Source organism: Vulpes vulpes, chromosome 2, assembly GCF_048418805.1.
Source record: "Vulpes vulpes isolate BD-2025 chromosome 2, VulVul3, whole genome shotgun sequence".
NCBI classification, from domain to species: Eukaryota; Metazoa; Chordata; class Mammalia; order Carnivora; family Canidae; genus Vulpes; species Vulpes vulpes.
The window spans coordinates 116,151,427-116,179,094 of record NC_132781.1 but is presented as its reverse complement, the minus strand read 5'-3'; positions in this window follow the sequence as shown (position 1 = coordinate 116,179,094).

Below are 27,668 nucleotides of genomic sequence, written 5' to 3'. Positions count from 1 at the left end.
AAAGAGAGAGAGAGAGAGAGAGAAAGTTCTTGCAAGCCCAGTGGCAGTTAGGGAGTATTGTCAAGTCAGAAGAATGTCAAGACAGATGAGCCCCAAGTTCATCTAGAGACGTGGCTGTTACCGCCCTAAGGAGATGTTGCGGCCCACATTTCTAACCGAGAGTAATCTCTCTGCTCCCCATGTGGCTTCTAGGATGCTGCTGCTCTGCTGGCGCTCGGCTGCCAGGCATCGGGAGGGCTTTGATGTGCTCATCCAGCAACAAGACAACATCAAAAGGAGCCCCTACTCTGGTAGTGGGGGTGCGGGAAGGGGGTACAGATGCTGTTTCACATGCCCTTTGCTGAGAGCCTCTGAGTTTGGAGTCTCCGGGGCTGCTTTGAAAAGCAAGTTCCCGAGGAAAGAAGCCAGAAAGTTCTCTGAAAACAGTAGTGGGAGCTAATCTCTAATAAAACAAAACATTACCATTCATCTGGAAAGATTTCATACATCAAATGCAAGTTCAATAAAGAAGACGATTTGATTAACCGATGCTGACTTCCTTTTTAGTATTGACTTTGAAAGGAGTTCACAGCTATAAAAAGGCCAGGCGCTGACTTGAAAGCCATAGACGCTGGAGATAGAACTGAGGACGTATTTACAGGGGGGCTGCACGTCACAAGCATGTTTGGGGAAAAGGGCTGAATCAGCGCTGATGAATTTTAAGTAATGGGTGAAGAAGTAAATGATCAATTCAAGGCCCAAATCCCAACATCGTGTAAAACTTGCTGTATTTAGCATGTACAGGGCCTGGACCATTTCAAAGAAAAAAATGTTTGAGCATAGATGACATACAACGTGATGGTAGTTTCAGGTGTACGACATAGTGATTCCACTTCTCTCCATGTCATGCTCTGGTCTCCCAGGTGGACCCGCCATCTGCCACCAAGCTGCACTATTACCACCTCACTGAGTATATCCCTGTGCTGCACCTGTTACTCCCATGACTTCATTGTCCGGTAGCTAGAGGTCTACACCTCCCATTCCCCTTCACTCATTTTGCTGAACTCCTCCCTCCCCTCTGATGACCATCTTTCTGTTCTCTGTATTTGTGGGTCTGTTTTCTAATTTTTGTAGTTTATTCTTTTTGTGTTGTTTTTTAGACTGCATATATGAGTGAGATCATATATTATGTGTCTTTCTCTGCCTGACTTATTCTATCTAGCATGATATGCTCTTGGTCCATCCATCCTGTCATAAACTGTAAGGTCTTATTCTTTTTTAATGGCCAAGTGATATTCCATTGTATGTATGCACCACATCTTCTTTATTGATTCATCTACTGATGGAGTCTTGGGCTGCTTTCATATCTTGGCTACTATAAAAAAAATGCTGCTATAAACAGAGGAGTGCATATATCTTTTCAAATTAGTGTTTTGATTTTCTTTAGGTAAATAGCCAGTAGTGGAGTTTCTGGGTCATGGGGTATTTTCAGGTTTTTTGAAGAATCTCCATGCTGTTTTCCATGGGGGCTGCATCAACTTACATGCCCACCAAGAGTGCACGAGGGTTCCATTTTTTTCCACACCATCACCAACACTTGTTGTGTTTTGTCTTTTTGAGTTTAGCCATTCCTGCAGGTGCAAGGTGATATCTCATTGTGGCTTTGATTGGCATCAAAACCTGGTCTGGGCCATTTATTTGAACACAATTGACAGCTATCTTTTGCTTCGTGGTAGCTAGAGATGCCCCTGGCTCATTCCCTCTCCATGTTTTGCCTGAGGCCCAGAGAACACCAAATGCACAGTTGCACATAGCCTGGCATTTTAAGCAGCCATGCAACCTCTCTCTTCTAGCCTGAAGATTCAGTTATGCTGGAAGTGTTGTCTCACATAGAGACTTGGAGGTAGGGGACCCAAACATAGTAGGAGAACTCAGTTCTCTGAAGACCTGAGATAGCCACACTCTGCCATCCTTAGGGTGGAAACTCATCCTCATGGTCCAAAAAGGGGCAGGGGTACTGGTCATCACATCTATGTTCCAATTAGCAGGATATGGGATAATATAAAAAGACTCATTTTGAGGAACACCCTAGAAGCTGCCACATGGCACTTTCCTTCACATTTAGCTTCACTTTAGAGGGTCTATTATGGGCATTTGTCAACATAAAATCCAGGAGTTGGAACATCAAGAGAAGGAATATTAGAGGACAATCATCAGTCTCTATTGAGATGAGAACAGCTGATGTAGAGAGAGTGCTCAGCCCCAGGACAATTAACAATAAAATGAAAAATAATGGAAAAAAAAAAAAAAAAACATTGTTCAGGTTGGTAGACAAGATTCCAGCAAGAGCAGGATTCTGTGGGCAGGGCCGAGACCCTATGAAGTCGACAGAAGGGGAATTATTAGAGCTGAAAAAAAACCTGTGGATCCTGCTAGAAATGATCCAGAAAGATGAACATAGAGGGGAAGCTTTTCTCACGGTTGCTATGGGTTCTTAGAGTTGTAAGAAATTTGGATTCATCTCTTTCAACTTCTAGCAAAAAAATTCTGAATAAACTTGAGTCGTGCCTTCAATCACTCCCTCGGTGGACATTTCTTGAGCCGTAAATAGGCTGCCAACCCCGGAAATCAGCGAACAGGAGACTCTTGCCCTTGACTTGTTAACACCCAGAGCTAAACAGATTTCCACCGCTTCTCTAGCCGGTAGTTAAATTGGTGTTTGCAGGCGTTGCCGTAACAACGGATTGTAAAGTTAGACAGTCAGTTGATTTCCGTAGCTATCCCCAGGAAAATAGTAAATAAACATGTCTAGACTCATCCATATGCATTATCACTTTTACTAATTGATCGAGTCACCCGGACATTCTTGGCCCTCAATGGTACTGAGTTGACTGGAGGTTTACGTACGTGTCTGAGTCACAGAACTGAACAGATGGATGTGTGGTTTTCACTTGGCAATTGATTCGTGTGGTGTTTAATTCATTTCAGGACTTTTAAATGGTGCATAATTTAGGTTAAAGCTTCTGAGCAGCTCTTGACTGCAAAGGGGCCTCTCCTCACGGAACAGGTGTCTACGACCATGTGCTTCTGCTCTGCATCCCTGATTGACACCAAACTTCAGGAAAACTTTGGAAAAGATTTCCTCTGTATTTATTTAGGAGATTTATGCTGGGCCTTTACAATCACTGTAGCTCACAGATCTGGGGAAGAACAGGCATATTGACAAAACATGGCACTGAAGAGCGGAAATGCAGCCCAATTAAAATGAGGCAGCCGATTTCACAGAGGCCGTGGGATGCTTTGACCAGAGTTCCTGTTTTAGCTCAGTTGGGTCTACTTTGAAAACACCCATTCCAGCGTCTTGGAGACTTCTTCAAAAGGCATGACACACTGACTTTTAATTAAGTTAATTTAGTGGGTGGCAACACGGCGTTTGAAAGTAGAATTGCATGGAATATAATAGATTAAAATATTGTAGAATATAATGGAACTGAATCAGATGGAATAAAATAGAAAATATCAGGGAATCTGGCTTCAATAAGACTAGGGAAGGTTCTATACAACTATGTGGGCAAGTAGATGCTCCTGGTGACCAGGGTGAGCCTGAAAGGAGCAGAGATGGACCATCTTCCTGGTCCCATTCTATATGGTGACGGAGATTTCCCTTCCTTCCCTGCTCCTGTCCATCCTTCTGTTCCTTCCTCCCTTCCTTCTTGCCTTCCTGCCTTCCTTCTTCTTTCCTTCCTTTGTTCCTTCCTTTGTTCCTTCCTTCCATCCTTCCTTCCTTCCTTCCATCCTTCCTTCCTTCCTTCCTTCCTTCCTTCCTTCCTTCCTTCTTTTTATTCTTTATTTTCCCCCCACTCTTATATCGAGTCACAGTTGTGAGGACCCTGACTCCAGTGTGGACCATCCCTCAGATGTTCACTACAAGCAGAACAGGAAGATAATTATTACATTTACAATTATACCTTCCAATTCCAAAGAAGCTGTGTAACCTTTCAGAAGTAGTGAAGTACAATTTCAAGTGAACTTTCACTCATTTATAAACGTACAAACTTCCAAGTTCCTGATGTCTCCTCCTCTGGCCCCACCACCTTTTGCAAGAATGGAAGCCTTTAAAAAAACAATCACTCTACGTAGGTCCTCCTGCCTAAAAAGAAAATAAAACTTCCTTTTGCATAACCAGTCACAAGTGTTTGAGTCTGATTTGCAGGCCCGCACTGTGAGCTAGGTTGAGCCTTGGATCTGGAATCCAAAAGGAGCTCATCAACCCACTTATTAAAACAAACACGTATGAAGTCAGTGTGCATCATCAGGAAGGGGATGGAAGTCAATCTGAACAAAAATTGGTCTAGCTCCTGCCTTTATGGGGTTTGCTAGCCAGAAGGGAAGCACACATTCGTCCATTAATACGAATTATAAAACCCAGTGTATGGTGCTTGCAGCTGACAGTGGGCCATGCACGTGTGGGGCTGGGGGTTTTCAGGGGAATCTCTACTTTTCTGTTCCATTTTGCTGTGAGCCCAAGACTGCTCTGAATAATAAAGTCTACTTAAAAATAAGACAAAGGAACAATGATAGCGGTGAAACAATACAAAATCGTAATCATGAAAATGCTCACACAGAGAGGTACCTACCACCACCAGAGGAGATTTTTTAAGTGATCTAATTTTTCCTGTTGAACCTGATGTCAAAATAAAGAGTTGGTGTAGACCAAGCAGACAGATGATGTTCTGGCTGGAGATGGGAGCATGACTGGGAGGGAGGAGGAGCAGACTTGGGAGGGCTCTAGAATAGGGGGCACCCCCTGCCTCATGGGGTTGGACCAGAGAGAGAGAGAGAGAGAGAGAATGAAAGAGAGAGAGAGAGAGAGAGATTTCCCCAAGGGAGGACACCACGCCGGGTCAGGCCGTAGAAGCTTGAGAAGGATTTTTTATCTCATGCTGGTGGGAAATTGTTTAAGACTTTGAAGCAGGGAAATGCTGTAACAACACCAGCTTCTTTTAAACATTCTGTCCCCACTGTCTTCTGTTTACAGAGGCGGATGCTGCCGAGAAGCACACAGATCAGTGCATTTTCACACGTGTCCCCGGGTCACTTCACCACCCAGGTCAGAACGGAGACTTCCATCCACCCCGAGAGCCACCTGCCCCTGTCCGGGCCACACCACCTCCACCCCTCCGACACTCACACCGCCCCGACTCCGCAGCTGTAGTAGGGACATTTGTGTGCGGAACCGATTGTCAATGTGAGCGACCTGATGAATTTGAAGGTGTGGGGAGCAGGACAAAGCACACAGGACGCAGACACCATGAGGTCGCAGCCGTCTGAGGTTCAGGCTTTCTTTCTGAAAGAGTGGTTTGGCTTCATTCTAGAGTCTAGAGCAGAGACAGGCCCAGGGCCTGGCAGTAAGCCAGAGGAAAGCCCTTCATTGTCATGAAGGAGGGAGCAGGGTGGGCAGGCATTCTGGGGTAGGCTCCGCGCAGCCAATCCCCGAGGGGCAATCCTACCCCTGCCGACGGTCACTTCTGAGATCCGGAGCGAGACCCCAAAATGTCAGATGCCTTGGGTCCCTCCTCTGCATGTGGCGAGGCCAATGGTGCTGTTGGTTCCATGCAAAGCATGGACCCGGTAAGAGGCGTCAAATGCGGTGACGGTGTCGGGCACATGGCGAGTGCCATCCGAGCACTAGCTCTTGTTGTGACGAGGGATGTTGGCAGGACCCGTACCAGCATCGTGGATTTTCCACGCACACACACCGAGTCACCACTCCACACTGTTGTGAGAGAGGAACACAACCCAGGAGACACATATGTGGGAATCTTGCCATCAAGGTTCCATGAAACCGTATTTTGAGTTAGAGAAACACGCCAGGAAAGTCTGTTCGACGCCGAAAGGCACATCTTTGGCCAGGGGACAGTCCAGCAAATGCAGCCCGTATTCTGAATCTTTACAAAACAACTTTATAAATTTCCCTTTACCTGGTGGTGGCCACTTTCATAATTGCTGGTGCTGCTGCCCAGAGTATGAAATTAAACACTTTGGGTTTTTTTTTTTTTGACAGAAAAAGCCTCCAGCTGATTTTTCTCTCAAATAATGTGGGGTGAGTTTTAAAAGAACTCAGACACACAAAATCCTATCTTTTTTTAAGGCTTCAGGAAGGGGTCTTCAGAAAGAGTGAAGCAAATCCAAAATAAAAGAACCTTTTTCTTCCTTCTCTCTTTCTTTTTTTTTTTCCCCCCTTTTAAACATTTTAAGCAAACTGTATATATCTGGACTCTGCTAGGCTGGTGGGATTTCTTTCTGATTAGAAGACGAATCCTATTTTTGGATTCCCCTCTTTCTCTATATCCATTTTTATTTCTTAAAAAAAGAAAAAGGGTTAGCTGCCTGCCAGGGCATGGCACCCTGGTCTTAATAGAGAAATCCGAAATCTAGGCCAGAGAGAAAACAAGTCTTTGAGGTCTCCACGCTTCACCATGGGACGCACTTGGCCTTGGCCTGCAGCCCTTCGGAAAACACGTTCCCCGCGCGCGGGGCCTGCCCTGCTGGCCCCCAGCCCAGCGCTGCGGGTCTCATTAGCTCTTCAGGAATTCTCAACCCACCCCCGAATGTGGTCCCACAGGAGCCTGTCAAGGCCCCTGCTTTTCAACGCTCTGGGGGAGCGGAAGGGGACACTTTTGAGATCCCAGACGGACTGGCGTGGGGCTTGGAGCAAGACGGAGACACCCAGGTAGCAGGCCATGAGGGAGGCAGACAAAGGGGAAAAGACCCAAGCCACTCCTTCTAGCAACTTCTGAAAGTCACCCTCCGTGTATTTTGAGAACAGGGGGACAAAGGGAGAGGATAAACTTTTAAAGAAGGAATGACAACGCAGTGCGACCATGAGACACAGGCGGTGCTCCCCGTGGCCCGAGCGCGGGCCTCCTTATGAGGGTCTCTGCAGAGCAGGGAGCAAATGCTCCAGTAGAATGCTCCTAACAAAGTGCACCAGGGCACCCACAGCACGTGCAGAGTCCTCTCCTCAGGGCGGGTTGCATCTACAGAAGAGGCTTCACCCCTTCATGCCATCCTTGCACCTGCTCGGCCTGGCTGGTGGGCCTGGGCTGCCTCTGGGTCCGCCTCTCCAATGCTCCTTGCTGCTCCCCAGCTCCCAGGGGCCTTTTGCTCCTGAGTCTGGCTCCTCCACCCCATGCACTGCTCCAGCCGTTGGGGGCTGGTTTGCTCTCTCTGTTCAGAGTAGGTCTGCGTGGTGGGGGGAGGAGTGAGACAGCATCTGATAGGTGGTCGCTGGTCTAGAGCCTTGGAGGTTTTGTTTTTTGTTTGTTTTTTTTTCCTAAAAACATTTCTTTGTCCTCATTAGTCTTGAATTTTATTACAAATGCATCCCCAACCTAAACTATTTAAAAAAAGAGTTAGCCCAGGGATGCCTGGGGGAGCTCAGCAGTTGGGCACCTCCCTGCAGGGAGCCTCCTTCTCCCTCTGCCTGTGTCTCTGCCTCTCTCTCTCTGTGTCTCATGAATAAATAAATAAAATCTTTTAAAAAAAATTAACCTGGCTTAGGTGTGTGCCAAGCCTTGAGCAGCGAGTGGTATGGCCAGGCCCCTCGAAGGATGATGAAGTTGGTGTGGAGGGAAGTGCTGAGAAAGCAGTGCCCACCTTCGGCTCTGGGGTTGCCTCACCTGAAGCCCAGGCTAACCTATTAGGGCTTATTACCCTAACTCATTTATGTTTCACTTTGAGTTGATTAAAATATTATACCTATTACATGCTCAGGACCCCAACCTAGATATGCCTAACGCTTCAAAGATACAGAAACACACGGAAACAAGGATTTATAATGATATGTGATAGCTGCTGATGAAGCCATATTAAAATAATATGGCTACTGAGGACTTAAATGCCTCTGGTTTTTGAGCTTCTAAGAGCTGAGACCAGTTTTACTGGGAGTGTAAACTCATGGTAGTAGGTGGAATGAATTTTCGGCCTCCCCATGCATCTTGTATTCTTCAATTGAATAGGCTTGGCCTTGAGAGTATCTGGTTTGGAATCTTGGCTCAACCTCCTGTTAACAGTCTTGTAAACTCAGTCAAGTTACTGAAACTCCATGCCTCAGTTTGGGTGCAACTCAGCCGACATGTTGAGTAAAAGCCAACATGTTGAGTAAAGAGGGATTTTTACTTTTCTGCAAAATGAGGGTGATAAAACAATATTTAACTAATAGGTTGTTCTGGGAATGGAATCAGTGAGTGCTTGTGACGTGCTCAGGTCAGTGCCCGATCCACCACGAGAACCAGCACGCGTTAGTTCTGGGGTGGTGGTGGTTGCTCTTGTTACCATTGTAGGTGGATGAACTATCCGGTCATCTCCCTGCCTGTGTGAAAAATCATCCTGGAGTCAAGTTGCACATTCTGGAGACTCTCAAACTCACTAGTGTGGATCGATGATGGCCTATTCGTCACATCAATAAAGGCTTATTGATCCACCATCAGACCCAAGTTAGACTGATGGGCGTGATAAAACTTTGGGCCAGGGGAGTTCCAGAATCATTCTTATAAAAGATACCAAAAACACTTATCAAGAAAAGATGACCTGTCATAATTAAAAAACAAAACAAAACAAAACAAAAAACCTTCTAGGAGGGGGAACTAAATACCCACAAATGATATCAACCATTAGATCGGAATATTGGTCTTGGAATCCAGTTGCATTGCCAGTCTCAAGGTCAATCCATTCCCACTGGCTAAAGCCCTGGGCTTACTATTATAGGATCATATCTTGCTAGAAGTTATAAAGACCAGGTGCGGTGCAATCTTTTGTTATCTGGAGAGGCAGGGAAGGAGAAAATAACATTTTTTTTTTTTTTTAGGATTTATTTATTCCTGAGAGACACACAGAGAGAGGCAGAGACACAGGCAGAGGGAGTAGCGGGCTTCCTGTGAGGAGCCCGATGTGGGATTCGATCCCAGGACCTTGGGATCACACCCTGAGCTGAAGGCAGATGCCCAACCGTTGAGCCTCCCAGGCGTCCCAAGGAGAAAATCTTTTATCTGTCAACTCAGCCAATCTTGCATCCTTTATAGTTAAGAGGTTATGCTTCTGCATATTTATTTCATCTTGCATATTATCCCAGGCAACAAACAAATGTCATTGGATGTTTTAATATTTTGACTGGGATTCACCTTAGCTAGGTCATTTAGCTCACTAGGTGCATGTTATAGAATGACTTGTGTCCCCGTCAAATCCATATGCTGAAGCCCTAACTCCCCATGTGGAGATGGGGCCCTTCAGGAGTTAGTTAGGATTAAATGAAGTTACCAGGGTGTGACCCTGACCCAATAAGCAGACGAAAAGACACCAAAGAAGTATCTTCCCTTTCTTTCCACTCACAGAGAAGAAGGGCCTCATAAGGACACAACGTCTGCAAGACCGGAAGGGAGTTGTCATCAGGAACCAACCCCCTCAGAACGTGATCTTGGAATTCCAGCCTCCAGAACCCTGAGAGAGAAATGTCTGTGATGCTCTTTTACGGCGGCCGAGCTGACTGACATAAGCGCTTTCCAGGTTTCACATGACTTCGGCACCAGAAGGCTCACCAGCCTGTCTGCTTCACCAGAGCGCCTCTCTTCAATTTTCATGACTCCTTTCTCCTGTTTCTTGATGCTTCAGAGATGGTGCCTCGAGAGCTTAGACTCCCACTGACACTCTCCTCCAGGCTATTCCTGTTTTCTAGGCTCTTCAAGACTTTACTAAAACTCTTCTCAAGGCCCTTAGAACTTCTACACGCTGCTGTCCCAGAGCCGGTGCCCCTTAGGTCAAGATTTGTCATGGCAACAGCCTGCTTCCGGTACTCCCATCTCTTCTGGTGTCGGGAGCTGCATAGCACATCCTCCCGACGTTGCATGGCATCCAACAAGAGCAATGATTTGTCTCGTTCCTGGATCTGTGATTTGTGCAGGCTCAGGATGTGGTCTGGGGTGATCTGTGAGGATGCACTCCTAAGATGGTGCCCCAGCATGGCTGGCAAGGTGGTGTGGGGTGTTGGCTGGGAGCTTGGCTGTGGTGGAGGGCTGAGGGCTGTGGTGACTTTTCTGTGGATCTCTCCTTGGGTCTTGGACTTTCTCCCTGAAGAGAAGAAGTAGGGATGACCGTTTCTTGGGATCTGGACCTAGAACCTGGCAGTTTCCTTTCTACCGTAGTCAATGGGTCAGGTTGATGCAGAGCACAGATTCAAGGGGGGGACAGACACCCCACGTCTTGATGGGAGTAGTGTTAGGAATGGAGGGCTATGTTTAAAAACTAACCATATTTTAAAAAAAGCAGAAAACTTAAGGGGTCACATTTATTAAATTCGAGGGCATGATGCCCTCAACAATAGGGGAATTATTTCACATTTTTAAAAATAAAAGCCACTTTAAATCGTATTATTCCTTTCAAAGTAAAGAGCATGCAACAAGAACTTGAAAATAAAATCAACTAACCCATATACCGATGGCTTTATCTCTGATTCTGTGACAGTGGTCCACGGAAAGATATGTAAATTTTAAATATTTCACCCCAGCTAAGGGTCAACTCCATGATCTTGTTTCCTCATCTTTGAAGTGAAAATGGAATCAACCCTACAACTTGACCTTACAACCCTTGGACTGTAACTAACTCATGTTCCTCTGAAGGTTTTATGTTCCATCACTTAACCCGTGGAGCTCAAGTTGCAACGTTTTAAAGTATATAACCAATAATTTATAAATAACCGTAGATTTTTAAAAATTTATATACTCTCAAAATGAGCATGACCTCCAGGTTCAAATACCCAAGGAAATGGCTTTTTGGAGGGCCTGACATAATAAGATTAAATTTAATTTTAAATTTGCATTTAATTTGCGGTTGGGTTTGAAACCACTTCTTGCCAGGCAAAGTGCTTTTTCTCCACAGCCTTTATGCCTCTGCTGCACTGCCCCATAAAGATGCCAGTGGAATCCCTCACCTTTCTACCAGGGGTCCTTAAGTAATTTTAGAAACATGTTTTATTTCTGACTTTTTGAAAGCAGGAATAGAGACAAAGACGCCTCAGTCAATGGCTCAAGGACACACGGAAAGGCTCTTCTCTCTTTATAAGTGTCCTCCTCTCAGTGCCAGGCAGGGCTGTTTAATTGACACTTTGCTTTTAGAAAGCACCCGTTATTGGTACCTGACTTGGTCTACACTGAAGAGCAAGTGCATAATTTGTGCAATGTATTTTCTCAGAGGGTTAGCATCAGATGATTTTCCATGTGAAGCCTATTCCAGATCATTAACACTACTTGTTTTTAAATTTTGATGCCCCAACTGGGTAGCCCCACATCAGAGATGATTAGCAGATCTGTAGGTTAGAGGTTTCCCTCTTATAAAATACACTCTGCCGCATTATCTGTCCATAAGAATTTAGCATAACTACTACATTGATATTTATAATTTATCTTTTGCTTTTATTTATATTTATATATTTATATATATATTTATATTTCATTTATAAAAATAAATTTATTGTTTAAATTTATTTTTATTTATTTTAATTTTATTTATATATATTTTTTTAAAGATTTATTTATTTATTTACTTATTTACTTATTTATTTTTTGAGAGAGAGAGCTCACATGTTCATGCAAGTAGAGGGAGGGGCAGAGAAAGAGAGAACCTCAAGCAGACTCCCTGCAGAGCACGGAAGCCCAACATTGGGCTCGATCTCATGACCCTGAATTCATGACCTGAACCGAAATCCAGAGTTGGCTTAACCGACTGAGCCACCCAGGTGCCCCTATTTATAGTTTTTAATAACTTTATTTTTTAAGGGTACTTATAGGTTTACAATAAAATTGAAAAGCTATACACCACTCCGCATATGTACAGCCTCCACACTATCGACGTCCCTCACCAGCGTGGAATGCTCGTTGCCGAGGATGAATGCCAACCATCACCCGGGGTGCACCCCTGGTGTACCTCCTCTAGGTTTGGACTAATGGCTTTGAATATCTGTATGATGACCTGTATCTATCATAAAATCCCACGGAGAATTTTTGCTGCCCTAAGATTCCCCTGTGCCCCACCTGCACATCTCTCCCCACCCCCATTTGCAATGGTGATCACTGTTATAGCTGTGCCTTTTCCAGAATATCATAGAGATGGAATTGCACAGGGTGCAGCCTTTGCAGATTGGCCTCTTTCACTTAGTAATACGCATTTAAGTTTCCGCCATGTCTCCTTCTTGAGAGCTCATTTCTTTTGAGTGCTGAGTAATATTCCATTGTTTCTTTTTTTTTTTTATTCTTTTTTTTTATTCCATTGTTTCGATGGGCCACAGTTTACTCGCCCATCCGCCTGCTGAAGGACATCTTGGTTTCCTCCATGTTCTGGCAATTGTAAATGAAGCTGCTATAAACAGCCGTGTACAGGTTTTGGTGCATGCATACATTTTTAACTCTTTTTGAGTAAATACGAAGAACATGTCATTTGTTTTTGTGACAAGAAAAATATCTAGATTTTTTTGGTGATATAATTGAACTCCAACACTACAATTCTGCATTACTAAAAATCTGATAGACATATTCTTCTCCTCCCAGAATTGTATAATATTTTGTGTCTTTGTGTCCCGTGCAAATAAGTAGAATAGTAAATGTGTACACATTCATCTGTGCATATATAGTTTTTATCCCAGCAAAAATGGTGCAGAATGACTTGCTGCTTCTCAACCTGCGGTAAGTCATGTCTTCATTTTATACTTGGGGGTGTGCAGAGATGACAGTACCATTTTTTTTTAAATGCAGAATTCTCTTTTCTCCATTTGCTATCTGAAACTTATCACTAATATTTTTTCTTAGACTTGCCAGTTTACAACAAAATGACATCATTCTTCCTTTAACATCGTATATTAGTATTTCAGGAAGGGCTATAGAGACACATTTTTTTTTAGATACACATGTTTTAATTCAGTGTACTTTTTAAAAAAGATTTTATTTATTTATTCATGAGAGACACAGAGAGAGAGAGAGGCAGAGACACAGGCAGAAGGAGAAGCAAGCTCCCTGTGGGGAACCTGATGTGGGACTCGATCCCAGGACCCCAGGGTCATGATCTGAGTCAAAGGCAGATGCTCAACCACTGGGCCACTGGGACATACCTCATTCAACATACTTTGAAAGAATAGTCAACTACTATATAAAAATAATATGCTGTACAGTCAAAAAATAATAAAACCCTAGAAATAGGAAAAGTTGGTTTGTCAGAAGCAAGTGTTTTAGTTACTTACTGAGTATACTGTAGCCGCCTCTCCTCTTCAACATACTTAATACCCAAACCGTGACAAGCATGGCAGGAGGACCCACGAGTGTGTCTGTTTGTGCTTCCCTGAAGCCCTGAGCCATCAGCCGCGAAGGTCTGACATTTGCCACAACCTGCCAAACTTGGTCTACACAGCAGCCCTGTGAGTTGGAGATTGGGGTTAACAGCCCTGCTTCCTGAGTGAGGAAGCTCCAGGGTGGTGTGGCCTGAATATCCGGAGCTGGACGGAGAACCCCATTTAGGAGAACACCCAACCCCCCCTCCCTGCCCCAAAGGAGATGAGCTTGCCTTTTACTGTCCCTGCTGGAAGTGAAGATGGGTAGTAGTAAACCTGTCCTCCTACGAAAGTAACCAAAAGTGAGGATGGATATTCATTAAGTCCAATGTCATCTCTGGGAAGCCATTTCTCCTTACATTTCATAAGATTTAGAAGCATGAGAAGCCCTAGGAATTCCCTGGTTTAATCTCTGGCTTTCGTGCTCTGACACCCGACATAAAAGAGGTGACTCTTATGGCTCGTCAATGGCCCTTGGAACAGTGTCCCGTCACCTCGTGAAACTGTCCTCCCAGTTGGGAGGCTGTGGTTTGCATTAGTTCTGCCTCATTTAGTAAAACCCTGGAGTGTCCTGCTGCTGCATGTGGGTGTGGGGATGAGGGTGAGGGGGCTTCTTGTGCTCCCAGCACCTTCGGGGACAGGGGGTTCAGGGAATAACCGTGGTAGTGATGGGGCGAGCAGAGTGCCCAGGGGGCTCCTCTCCTGGTCCAAGGCTGGGTAGGGGGACTGTGGCCCCAGGGCAGGGTCCTTGACCCTGCTGCCGCCAGGACCGGTGGGAAGGAGACTCAAAGATGTGGCACTTTTGTGTTATTTTAATTCCAAATCACACGACACTTCTCTAACGGAGTACTCCTTGTGATGCTTCACTTGTCAGTGACTTAAAAAATGCCTCCTGTCAAGTGACGGGATGAGCACTGGGTGTTATTCTGTATGTTGGCAAATTGAACACCAATAAAAAATAAATTTATTATTAAAAAAAGAAATGCCTCCCGAAGGTGTGGCAACGGGGTCTGTTGGGACCCTGATCGTCTTCGCATATCTCCCTCTGTTCTGCTTACATTTCACCAAAAGCCATTCAGCACTTTCAACGAAATTCAATGACCGTGTCCACATATCAACATCTCACTAGGTTTCTTTTCTGTTTTCTTTTTTTTTTTAAAGATTTTATTTATTTGAGAGAGAGATCAGAGTGATAAAGAGAGCAAGAGTGAGGGGAGGAGCAGAGGGAGAAGCAGACCCCCCCGCCCCCGGCTGAGAAGGGAGCTCGACGTGGGACTCGATCCCAGGACCCTGAGATCATGACCCGAGACCAAGCAGACCCTGAACCGACTGCGCCCCCCAGGCGCCCCTCAATAGGTTTCGGAACCTTTCCTGAGACCCTGAGATGGTGCACTGAAACCTTGACTTGTACCAACAACTTGGAATCCAAATCAATAACATCTCCTCATCCTCTGAGCGGGGCCCTTGCCACCAGAGCGCTGGTGGGACCAATGACCTTGTCATGTGTTCTTTTTTTTAATAATAAATTTATTTTTTATTGGTGTTCAATTTGCCAACATACAGAATAACACCCAGTGCTCATCCTGTCAAGTGCCCCCCTCAGTGCCCGTCACCCAGTCACCCCCCAACCCCGCCCTCCTCCCCTTCCACCACCCCTAGTTCATTTCCCAGAGTTAGGAGGCTTCATGTTCTGTCTCCCTTTCTGATATTTCCTACCCATTTCTTCTCCCTTCCCTTCTATTCGCTTTCACTATTATTTATATTCCCCAAATGAATGAGACCATATAATGTTTGCCCTTCTCCGATTGACTTATTTCACTCAGCATAATGTCACGTGTTCTTTCTCTTTTCTTTTTTTCCCCCAGCTTTACGGAGGTATAATTGACCCAGAGAAATTGTGCATATTTAAAGTGTACGACTTGATGTTGTGGTATAGGTGATATCTGCCATCCGCGTCCTCTAGGAAGGCCCGAGAAGGTGTTGGGCCAAGTGAGATGTGCTGGCCGCCGAAGGACAGGTTGGGCATGGGCTCCCTGAAACGAGGGGTATGACGCAGTGTTCAGTTCAGACATCTCCCCGGCTCACTCTCGGTGCCTGGGATGGGGAGGAGGTTTTTAACCTTGACATACTCTGAAAGGCTGGATTTATTCCAAGCTTATAAAGTAGATCGTTCCTTCCTAATGTCGTTTTTAAATCCCATTTAAAATTTCTGTAACTGCCCTTTATTTCTGGCCCAAATAGTCATCAGGATACAGAGACCGTATTTATCTGGGTAGGGTGTTCTAGTTAAAAAAAAAAAAATGTTATAACAGAGGAAAAACAAACAAACAAAAAGAATAGAGACCCCAGTCAAAGTTCTCGGAATGTGGCTATTATTTAAAGGCATATAAAAAGCGAGACCACTAAGCACCAACAGGAGATGTTTCGTTTGGGAGCCAACGATCAAAACCCAACACACGACAGCTACTATCCTCCTGTCTGCTTCTGTGGGACCATCCTTTTTAGATTCCACGTGTAGGTGAGAACATGCAGGTTTTTGTCTGTGTCTGGCTTATTTCACTTAGTATGACATTCTCCAGGTTCATGCATCTTATGCCAAATGGCAGGATTTTTTTTTTATGCCGAATAACATCCCACATCTTCTTTATCTGCTCATCCACCAGTGGACACTTAGGTCATTTCTATGTCTTGGCTACTGTGAACCCGCTGCATGAACACAGATGTGCACATAGCTCTTCAAGACACTGATTTCAGGGCACCTGGGTGGCTCAGTTTGTTGTATGTCTGCCTTCAGCTCAGGTTATGACCCCAGGGTCCTGAGATCGAGTCCTGCCTTGGGCTCCCTGCTCAGTGGGGAGTCTGCTTCTCCCTTTCTCTCCACCCATCCACCTACTCGTGCTCTCTCTCCCAGGTAAATAAATTAAAATATTTTTTAAAAAAAGATACTGACTTCATTTCCCTTGGGCGGATACCCAGGAGTGAGATTGCTGAATCACGTGGGGGCACGGAATTGGTGAAAAGGGGAGATGTGAGCCCGAGTGCACACCTTGAAGTTCCAGAGGATGAGTAGGTCTACAGAGCTAACATACAGCACAGTGACTGCAATTATTGATGCTGCACTGGATACTATGAATTTGCTAACAGACCCGATTTCAGGTGCTCTCATCACACACACATGCAAAGATCACCAAACAAGGAGACGATGTGTGCAGTAGTTTGACTGTTGTAACCACTTAACTACACACACGTGTATCAAACCATCACACTGTGCACCTTAAATATACACATTTTTTTTTATGACACAAATCAGTAAGTAGTGAAACACAGGAGAGCTGGAACGTGTCGGGTTGAGCCAGTGTCGTGGGAGGACAGACGAAATTAAGTGACCTTTTCTCTCTGACACAGTTTGAGTCTGATTTGCCGTGATCGTCCTTCTAGAAGCAAACCCTCATGTTATGATGTGCTAGACTGACCGACGGCCAAAGCTTTTGAAAATGCACCTTCCAGCTTCTAACCAGACACCAGTCCATAGGAAGAGGATTGGTGTCAGCCCTCAAGAACCAGCTCCGCAGCTCCCGGACCCGAGAGAGAGGGAGTGGACACAGCGGGGAGCCCCCGGTGTCACGGGGAGCCACACGCAGCTGGTGGAAGCCCAGGTAGCAAACATCGTCCCCGGGGGGAAGCGCACAAGCTCCCTGGCACAGATGCAGGCTCATCTTTCTACAAAGTCGATGTGCTTCTGTATTGACACGAAGCTGTTCTTTCCCAATTCAAGGGCCGCCACAGTTTACGACAACGTGCACTCTCAGGGGAGGCAGTTTAGGAAAACACAGAGTGAGGCCTCTTTTCGTGGAGGGGGGTGAGCCCCGCGTATGTAGTTAATAGGCTACTTATGCAGAAGATTTGTGCGTGTAATTAAGCTACAGGGAAGAAGCCAAAAGAGCAAGACAGTATTTGTCTTTCTTCAATATTAGTGTAGTTGTTTGGGAAATCATACTTCTTTTTAACATTTTGTGCCATTTTCAGGGAAGGTTGATATTTTCCCCAGAAGCGACCAAAAAGGGAATATTAAAACATAAATAAATGGAAAACAGAGAGTTTGTCTGCGGTACTCTTTCCTAGAAGCAGGAAGGCCGGAACTAACGTCGTACCACCATCCAAATCTGATGAGTAATGCTGCTGATCTTTGTCTTAAACAAAAATGATGCATAATAACTGTAGTGCAGATGTACGCACTTGGAAAATCAGCAAGATGGTCATTGCTATCTCCGCAGCGTGATTGTGTGTTGTCGTTGTCGTTTTAGCAATGACATTAGGTGCGTAGATTCTCAGGGACCTCTTCCATTGGAAGATCATCTATTCCACTCTTTGAGAAAGGAATGTTTGGGGAACATGCAGTTAGGTGTCTTGGGTCATAAGGTAACTCCAGTAGGAGATTTTAGCAATTTTGGTTTTCTTAGTTTTTGCAACAAATACTAAGCTTCTAACTTACCGCTGGAGTGAAGAAATGGAGGCAGCTTCTTGTAGTCCCCAAAGTGCTGCTCTGGTTTTAGAGAATACTGCAGCACTTTATTTACTTAGTTTTTTTTTTTTTTAATAAAAAGGTTTATTTATTTGAGAGAGAGAAAGTGTGCAGGGGCAGGGCAGAGGGAGAGAGAAAATCTCCGGTGGATTCTGTGCCAAGCACGGAGCCTGACGCGGGGCTCGATCACACGACCCTGAGATCACAACTTGAGCCAAAACCAAGAGTGGGGGCTTGACCAACTGAGCCACCCAGGTGCCCCACATACTGCAGCCCTCGAAAGAAACCTTTCTGTAGAGCCTCTTTCCCACATTTTTCTCCCCTTTGTTCTCTCCTCTTTGCCTTCAAAACACTCCACGACAATCAACACAAGTCTGGAGGGCAGATGCCTCCAGCCAAGGAGAAGACAGGGACAAGGGAGGAAAACGCGGTGTTAAGACGTGGTGTAGACGCAGTGAGGCAAGTGCACGTGATCAGAGGTGTGCATGCGGCCTTGTCTGAGCCGCTGGAGGCAGAGCGGGCCATGCCTGCCATTGCTTCTCTCTCTCGAGGTGCCTGGTATTTTCTTAATGTGGTGCAGAGCTGGGCGGGCGTCGGAGGTGTTGGGGTCCCCCTCGGGGCATGAGGGCTCCTGTCCCAACCCTTACCCCTAGTCAGAGACCCTCCAGATCCGTGTAGGACTCACGTCCCTGCTGATGTGGCCCGTAGGAACCCGAGGCCAGCTGGAATCCTGAGGAACGTTCCCATGTAAGGTCTGAAATGCTCAGTGCATCCTTCCATGCCACAGATGTGTTGCAGATGGCACTTGGCTAGATTGCATCTGGTTTCCATTTTGTAAAAGTTAACTTTAATTTTGTCACTGTAGTTTTATTTCCTTACGACACTGGGTTTAAGCTTTCTTGCACAATGTTCTGCTACAGATTAAAGTCCTTTTTAGGAGGACAACTTTGGTTTCTGTGACTAAGCAAATCTTGCTTCTGGAGAAATATTTTTTTTTTTAAAATCAAAACATACAACTCACATTTCTTTTTTTTTTTTTTTTAATACGGTTTTTGGGAGGTTTTTGTTTTTTTTTTTTGCCCTGAAATCAAACATTAGGTCCTAAACTCTGGATAAAAATAGTTGTGGTTACTCAGAATTATTTCTTGCAGGAGATTGCTCAGTCTTTTCCTTCCACCTCAAGAAGGGGATCTAAGAATACCTACTGCTCTAGACGAGCATCATAAAACAGGAACATAGTTAAATGCATGACTGTCTGACTTCTTTCCAGCTTTCAAGCACTGTCCCCGACACGAACACCTGCACGTCCATGGCCTTGTGGAATACTATTGAGCGTTGTTAGAACAGAAGATTATTTAAATGTCTGGTGTTATCAAGCAGCAGTGTTATTTTGCTTCTGCTGGTTGTTCCTCGCACCTCACCCATCCAGAGCTGGTTTCTATTCTTCAGCCGCACGCTCATTGCTCACGAGGAGGGTGCCCTGATGCAGCTCCCTCTGGGAGTTTGAACGGAGGCCAACTGGGACCATGATCTGAGGGATTTCTCGTTGAGTTAAGCTTTTGAGGACATTTCTAAGAATCCCCACCACATATGTCAACATTTTAATTTTTACTTGCAATAGTAATTGTTATGATTGGCCATGAGTCTCATGTTTCATAAATTTGAACCAATGGTCTTAAAAGGCCCATATGGAATCTTGTAATAAAAGCTCAACACTTATCTCATTTAATCCCAACGGCAGCACCAAGGAGGAGATATCATCATTGTCCCCCTGGAAAAAGAAGAATTCTAAAACAATGGTCTCCCTCATGTTTTACTATTCGTTGGTTGTCTAAGACTTAGTGAACTCTGACATATGGTAAAAAATCTCTCCCTTATAGATATAAAGAATTCCTGTGTATTTCCTTTCTGTCAAGAAAGACTGAAATTTTTCTAGATAGATGATATTCCTAATTTTTTTGTCTTGTGTGAATTATCCAATTATTCTGAAGGATGAATGTCTAAAAAAATTCCCACTTCATATTTATCAGCTTTTCCACTTTGTGTGTGTCTTCTGATGTGCAGTAAGTTTTGATTTCTGAATAAAAGTTTTCCTACACTCCTGACAAAAAGAAGAAGAAGAAGAAGAAGAAGAAGAAGAAGAAGAAGAAGAAGAAGAAGAAGAAGAAGACAACACACAGAATGTAAGGGTCTTAGCAAAACACTTGGGATGCAGCCCATTCACACTAATTGGACACCCAGCCCCATTGCACCCCAACACTTGGCCTCTTGAGCCACAGGCAAGGGTAAGGCCTCACGTTATAGAGCTTCAAAATCCACTCTTTTTGGCTACTTAGATTCCTTACAGGGACATCTGATCATCCTTGCATACATTTTAAAACATATCATTTCAATCAGGGAGAGATTTGGAGAGTGTTTCCTCGGGATCCACCACTCTAAGATGGATATGATCTTTTTCTTTAGGTGGACTGTTACTTTTTAAATATATTCTCTGGGAACCATGATTGATTTTTATGATGAATGAATTTCAGAAAGATTCCCGAGTTGCTTCTGGAGACCAAAGTGGGTGGTCGCCGTGACTGTGGTTGCATGTTGTCCCATTTCTGAATCCTTGCTCCGACGTTAGTTTTCTGCGATGTTTGAGTCTCATTTTACTCATCTGTCAAATGGATGTACTAATATCTATTTTGAGACGATAGCATCTATCTATGCAATACAGGTACATCCATATGGGAGATGACACCTATGAGGTGTCAGCTGGGTCCTGGCACAGAGGAAGCAGCATAGCTGAGGCTCCTGGGAAGGACTCTGAGATGGAGATTTTCGGGGTGAGTGCCTAGGAGTAACACACTGTGGGGAATGAGAGGGCAGGAATGAGCCGAGGCACACACTGTGCTCTGCTGCAAACAGAAGCCTCTGCTAGCAATCCAATGGGAGCTCTAGAGTTGGGATCCCACAGTCTTGTGAATTGAGGCATGCCTGGGCTTTCGTCGCCTCTTTGGAAAAGTCATCAGATTCAGCTGTCCCCAGGGATAGACATGAACCTTGGGTACGACAGTTCCTCGAGGCTCAGAGCACTTCCTGGGGAGAGACTCAGCTACCAGTCATCAGTGGGCACGCACCTGGGGGGGGGCAGTGAGTGTCTCCATCACCTATCCCCCCAAGTGTAGCTCAGTGGGAATTGGAATCATTATTCACTATCATGTCATTGTTGCGTCCGGAACGATGACCCGTAGGCATGTTCTGCCAAGTGTCATCCTGACTCACAGCAGCCCAGCTGTGAGCTCAGCTCACCGAAGAGTCAAGCTCTTCTTACAGGAGAGTCATCTCATTCTGTAAGGAGAAAGGCCCTCATCCAGCATAGTCATCATTGAAGCGGAAGGAGAAATTCAGAAGAAATTGAAATTCTGAGTGGCCCTTGGAAGCATTTTCAGCTGCACATCTGATGGACTGACACGTGGCGTAACAAAATCCACTGGGTTAACTTGGCACGTATTTCCTAAACACCACAACCTTGGATTCGGAAACAATATGGGAAACGATATTTGACTTTCCATGTTTGGAAACAGTTAGTATTTGCATGAAAATGGCACATAGTAAGTATTTTTATCAAGGTGTTTTGAAATACAGAAAGGCTTCAGACACGAAACTGCTTTGAATGGAAATCTGATGAATATTGAGAAGGAAAAATGAACAAGATAACAGACGGAAATACAGTCATGAGATCATGATAAAGGGCCTTGCAAAGGGTTCAATACTGCAAAGTACCCAGGATTGAGAATACACACAAAGCACAGCATCTATGCATCTAGGAGCTTGTGGTGCACAGCCGTCAGCCAAACTGTTGGACGGGGAAAGGGTTTGAAGCTGATATATGTTGTCTAGACGGTCACAGGATTCACAGGACACAGAGCAAAAGATCTAGGAGAAATTGGTGTAGTTGGTGCTGGACCAGTGCCCACAGCCCCACAGAAACACAGTCCTGATGTGTGAAAACTGGGAAGAGCATTTTTCTGACTTCCCTGGTACAAGTCAGAGCCATCCTGAACCTTCCAGGCTGTAGAGGACGACGTCCAAGTAACGGTGATGGTGGCCGGTGCTCTTGGAGCTGATGCACCTTGGTCTTAAGACCCTGACTATAACTTGTCCTCAAAGGTACTAAGAAAAGGGTGAAATGAGGTGTTCACATAAAATACTGAGAATCTACACTTTCTGCATTCGGCAGCTCTCCTGAGGAAGCAGAGGCTTTGGTGAGAGTGTGGGCTTCGGAGCCCATGGCGGCACCTGCCCTGGCTGGCCTTGCACAGGGCCCGTCTTCCTGCCACACGTTCACGTGCAGAGTTCACACCAGCTGCAGCCTTCCGCTCCTGTCTGGACCAGTTAGTCCAATTCTGTTCACCAGGTTATTGACGGCAGCTCGGTGACCAACTAGCCTTCAAGCCACAGATTCTTCTCGGTTGACCTCAAGAACTCTGCTCCATTGGCATTAGAAATGCCATTTATCCACTCAAAGATCCTTCGGATAGTGACACATTGGTAGGACCTGGTTTCTTTCTCATTGCTTTAATCGACACCTGACGGACTTGATATCTTTCCGGTGCTGCAGTATTCGGCCAACAGCAAGTTCTGAAGAAGAAACTTTCCCACCAACCAATAATAATAATTATAATATCTTAACCAACTCTGCTAGAGGAAAGACTGAGTTATCTATTTTCCTTAGAGCGAAATATTTGTAATTCATCACCACGTAAAGAAGTAATCAAAGAACATTAGGGAAAAGGTATGAAGAGAACCGGAAATGCGTCAGGTGGTTCCTTCATAAAAGTAAAAAAAAAAATATGATTTTTCTGGAGGTTTTAGTATTGGTTCACTTAAAAAGAAAATTAGGTTTGTGGATTCTTTCCTTGTTCCAAATATTCTCTTCCATAGCTGACTTTGTATTTGTCGTTTTTGAATTCTCTCAAGTGAGTCGTTTTGTCAGTTAAATGTTCCTTGTTCACGTGTATCACCTCGCACCCCTTGTCCTGTAACATATATGCCATCTCTCCATTCTGAGTCTTGGCGTGAGCCCGGGCATGACAGGAGCACCACCCTATGTGATGCATGGCTGACGGGGCCGCAGGGAAGCCGTGAGGTCAAGGACACTGCAGGTTATCATCTGGGGCCTCCCGGGGAGTGTCTGTCAATAGCCCGTGTCCCCAGAGGCCCCACACTCCCTGGACACATCTAAGGCCACTTTTACTTGCCACCGAGGGAGAAGGGCAATCAAGAATATGGCATCAGACAGATGCACACTATCCCTGGACTTCCCACAGCCAAGAAGCTCTGCTCCCTCCCACTGCAGGAAGGAGCTATCATCGCCAATACTGGCACCTGCTCTCCAACCCGTGGAAAAAGGACTCAGCCCTTGGGAAATTCCTCTCGTCACAAACCCTACCTCCGAGAATGGTCTTGCTGGGGTGAACACCACCACTGATTTGACATTCAAAGAGCAGGTCCTGTGTGGGTCCGTGTTCCCATGTGGGCAGGGGAGAAAAGGAGCTCTCGGACAGCAGGGGGTGTTTGCTGGGGCCCCCGTGGTGCCCTCAGTGCCCTCAGCGCCCAGACCGTGACGGCCCATTGCAGCAGCTCAGTAAATCTCTCTCTCTCTTTTTTAAAGATTTTATTTATTTATTCATGAGAGACAGAGAGAGAGAGAGAGAGAGAGAGAGAGAGAGGCCGAGACACAGGCAGAGGGAGAAGCAGGCTCCATGCAGGGAACCCGATGTGGGACTCGATCCTGGGTCTCCAGGATCATGCCCTGGGCTGAAGGTGGCACTAAACCGCTGAGACCCGGGCTTCCCCAGTAAATATCTCTTTAATGGAAGATGGGTCTCCATCGTGGACGACTTCCTCACAGGTATTGAGGTTTCCGCTCACTCCATCGTGGACAACTTCCTCACAGGTATTGAGGTTTCCGCTCACTTTGGGATCCTTCTCTCCAGTATTCTCGTTTGGGTTCACCTGGTTGATCTTGAACACAAAGTGATGGGGACTAGAGCGCCCTTTCCAAAGATGATGGGTCGCTTCAGCCGCAGACCGATTTTATGATCAAAAAGTGCTTCCTTCTATTGACACTAAAACCTCTCTCCGGCTACGCCCGGCCTTCCCTTGTCCCTCTGCCATCGAGATCATAGCCTTGCTGCCTTCTCTCCGTGACACCAACTAGGCCATCGGAGGAGCCTCCCCGCCCGCCCGCCTGCCCACCCACCTGCACCCTGGCCGAGATTGGTCCCTGTTACCTCAAGTGGCCGTGGCCCCCGCGACCCGCTCCATGCGGCTGTGTTTCCAAATCCTTGCTGCTCTCGTGCCCGCCTCCCCGTGCTGTCTCTGTCAAAGCTTCAGTAACGTGGTTCAGCCTGAGCTGAGTGTTTCGGGGCTGCTTGTGTTTCTTCTGTGTTCTGGATGCTGAGCTGGTTCTGGTGACATCAGGACGGGCAGCCTCACCCCACTGTTCAGCTCACTGTCAGCAGATAACACCGTGAGCTTTGTGTCTTTCTTTTCTTTCTTTCTTTCTTTCTTTCTTTCTTTCTTTCTTTCTTCCTTCCTTCCTTCTTGCTTGCTTGCTTGCTTTGCGTTCTTGCTTTCTTGCTTTCTTGCTTTTTTGCATGCTCCTGTCGGTGTGAGGCTCACTGTCTTCAAGGGGCAGTGAATGTGGACTCTCCTCTGTTACATCTCACTGGATTCATCTCTGCACGTTCACGAGTTTCGCATCCTCGCCTTATTATCTGATGGCAGCGTGTCTGCCGTCCCCCATGTGTGTCTGGCGCCCTGACCTCTCTGAGCACCCTCCTCTGGGTGGAGTGGGAGATGGTCTTCTCTGTCTATGTCCCTCTCAACATAGGCTGCCAGTGACTGCTCATTTATCTGTTTGCACACTCATTCAGCATGTATCACGTGCTTATTTTGTGCCAGCCACTCTTCCACTTTATTGCTGGCAATTAAAATCAAACCTCCAGTGACCTCGTTGTTACATGTACAGTGATCCACAAATCCATCCTCTTTGGGAGTCTGGAGTAGGGGCACTTAGCCGGTGCTGTGAGCACCAGGCGCGGCCTGTGAGCCCCTTGCGACCAGTCTGTCACACGCTCAGCACACAGACAGACAGGTAGCTTTCAGGAAAGTTTTATAGTAATTTGACGGAGTGATTTTAGGTCGGTGAATGTCATAGTGAAAAGCCTGACTTGCATTTTGCATGCTGGTTTTGTTTGGTTTGTTGTTTTTCTTTTGCTAATTTGACTTTTCTCTAGTGATTCATTTTTACTGTACTTTATAAAATTAGCAGGTCACACATTTTTAAAACCAGTAAGCAATCAAACACAATCTGAGCTGGTTCCTTGCCGTGGAGTCTGGAAACAACCGGCGCAGGACATCCTCCTGACCGAGAAGTCAAGTGATTTTAACTGCCTTGGGTGATCTGAGTTAGCCATGCTGTGGGGCATGGAGCTGGAAACCACGGGCGGCAGAATTCCTGGGGGCCCTGTTAGTGCCGCAGACTGGCTGACCGAGGGCGAAATCTGGGCCTGCCCATGTCGCAGGGCTGCCCTCTCTCTGTTTGCCTTTCTCGGGCGCCCAGCACACGGCCTGGCACACAGCAGGTATTCCTGAAATGTTCCAAATGTCAGAGCGACTGTATAAAGTTCAAGGTAAGCTCAGAGTGTGCATGCAAGCATTTGCTCCGTGATCTGCTGGCTTCCTTTGCGTAGGGATAGAGGACATTTCCATCGGATGCTTTGACACAGGATGAAGGAACACTGGGGAGCATGGTTCTGAGCGTGAGCATCATTTTATACCTGCGTGGTCCACTCCTGTTTCTGTCTCTTCTCTCTGGTTTCTTAACAAAAGCAACTCATGCTGCACATGCTGGTCCTTTCCTCAGTTTTTATGTCTGTCTGCGTGCAGCATGGCCAAGACTATTTGCAGGTGGGGCTTGACCCGATGCGTGCATTAAATTAGGCACCGCGGGTTGTATCCTGACTCATGCGCTCTGCAGAGGCTGCTTGGACACATCAACTCCCTGGGGTGGGATTCTTCATCCGCCGCCTTCCCGTCTGGGCCATGATGACACGCCCAACAGGTTGCACGTTCCTTTCATGTTTCCCGTTGAAACTGCAAGGGCGTGCATTTGCACATGTGACAGCGAATGAATCCACCGCAAAAATTAGCACTTGGGAAATGTTCATGACTTGCCTCACTTCATCGTTTCCGGCGATGTTATCATGGAATGTGTCATGTCTTCCGATCCTGGTGGCTGAAGTCCATGAGACGTTATTTCTACCAACGAAGCAGAGAAGAGCATCGTGGCAACATTTCGAATAATGCGTTCCACACCAAGTTCACCCGACATACCGAACGTGCTCACTCACACAGTGGCAGGTTTCCCTTGCATTCTGGAGGCACCTGCTTTACATTTCCACTCTGGTCCTTCTGACAATCTATCACCGGAGCCTGAACCACAGTGGACGATGACAATCAACACACTGCGTACTTGTGATCCAGTATTATTTTGTATTTGTCTGTGTTAAGGGAGATTTTCTACGTGTCTTTAAGCAACTGATGATTATCAGCAAGTGATAATGTGGGTGAATGTTTCAGAACCGGTTTGGATTTCCCTCCTGTCAATGACGATGTCGCAGCAGGAGACAGATTAGCCAGTGGCTTGGGGGTGGGTGCTGATGTGGAGCAGTGGTCCTCTCCATGAGGAGAACTGGACCACTGATAGTCCGTGCAGTTGTCTGCTCACGGCAAAATAGACAGCGAACTGACTTTTTGCTGGTTTTCTCATTATTTTGAATTCTCCACAGACAATGCATCTCTTGCACCCATTCCCAGGCCATCTTGCTCCCTCCTGTCTAAGAGTCCTCAGTCAACCATATGGCATCCAGACACTTGATCTTAAAATTATAAGCACCAAATTAGCTAGCACCCTTTTGCGATGCTTGTTGGCAACTTGATAAGCTAGAAAAAAATCCTCTACATGTCCTTGGTTTTGTGTCAGATCTTGGCTGGGGTTAAAAGGTTCGAGTGAATTTTATGTCTTCCCATAATTTCATTATGAGATAATAATTTTTTCACTTTTCTAATGATCAACTAAATGTGACATGTTTATGCGTGGAGGTTCTTGCCTCTGGACTTCTTTAATCTGACTTTTAATTCTGAAAATGGTTATATTGTCATCTGTCTAGGATTCCATGGTTTCCATGACTGTGAAGGAGAATATAAATGGTAAATTGGAGATTTAAAAAATAAAAACACTTAGTCAATAAATATTAAATATTTAATCGCGGTGATGACTGAAAATGTTAATTTGCCAAAGTATGGCTGTTCTTGGTCGTAGCACTGTTCTCCTTGGGTCAGAACAAATGCACATCCTCAGTCTTTTCATCACGGTGATTTTTGTTAGTAAAAGTAGTAAATTTAAATGCAAATAGTCCTTGTGATGTCTGGCACCTGCCATAGTCTAGGGACTGGGTTTAGGATGTCATTGTCCTACCTACACGGGTTCTCAGGCTGTGTGAAGAACTAATCACCCCCCTGCTACCTGCCTGGTCCTTTCTCTGGTGTGTCTGCTGTGAGAAGCCATGGGGACGAGCATCCTATCACCCCACGGCCCTGCGCTCAGAGCAGGTGATGGCAAATGTGTGCTGGTTGGGTAAAACTCTCCGGATCTTTGGTAGGATTTCATGCCAGGTCTCATCTCAGTAAATGACTGTTTTGATCTTGAGTGAACATTAATACAAGTTGCAGGTCAAGACTCAC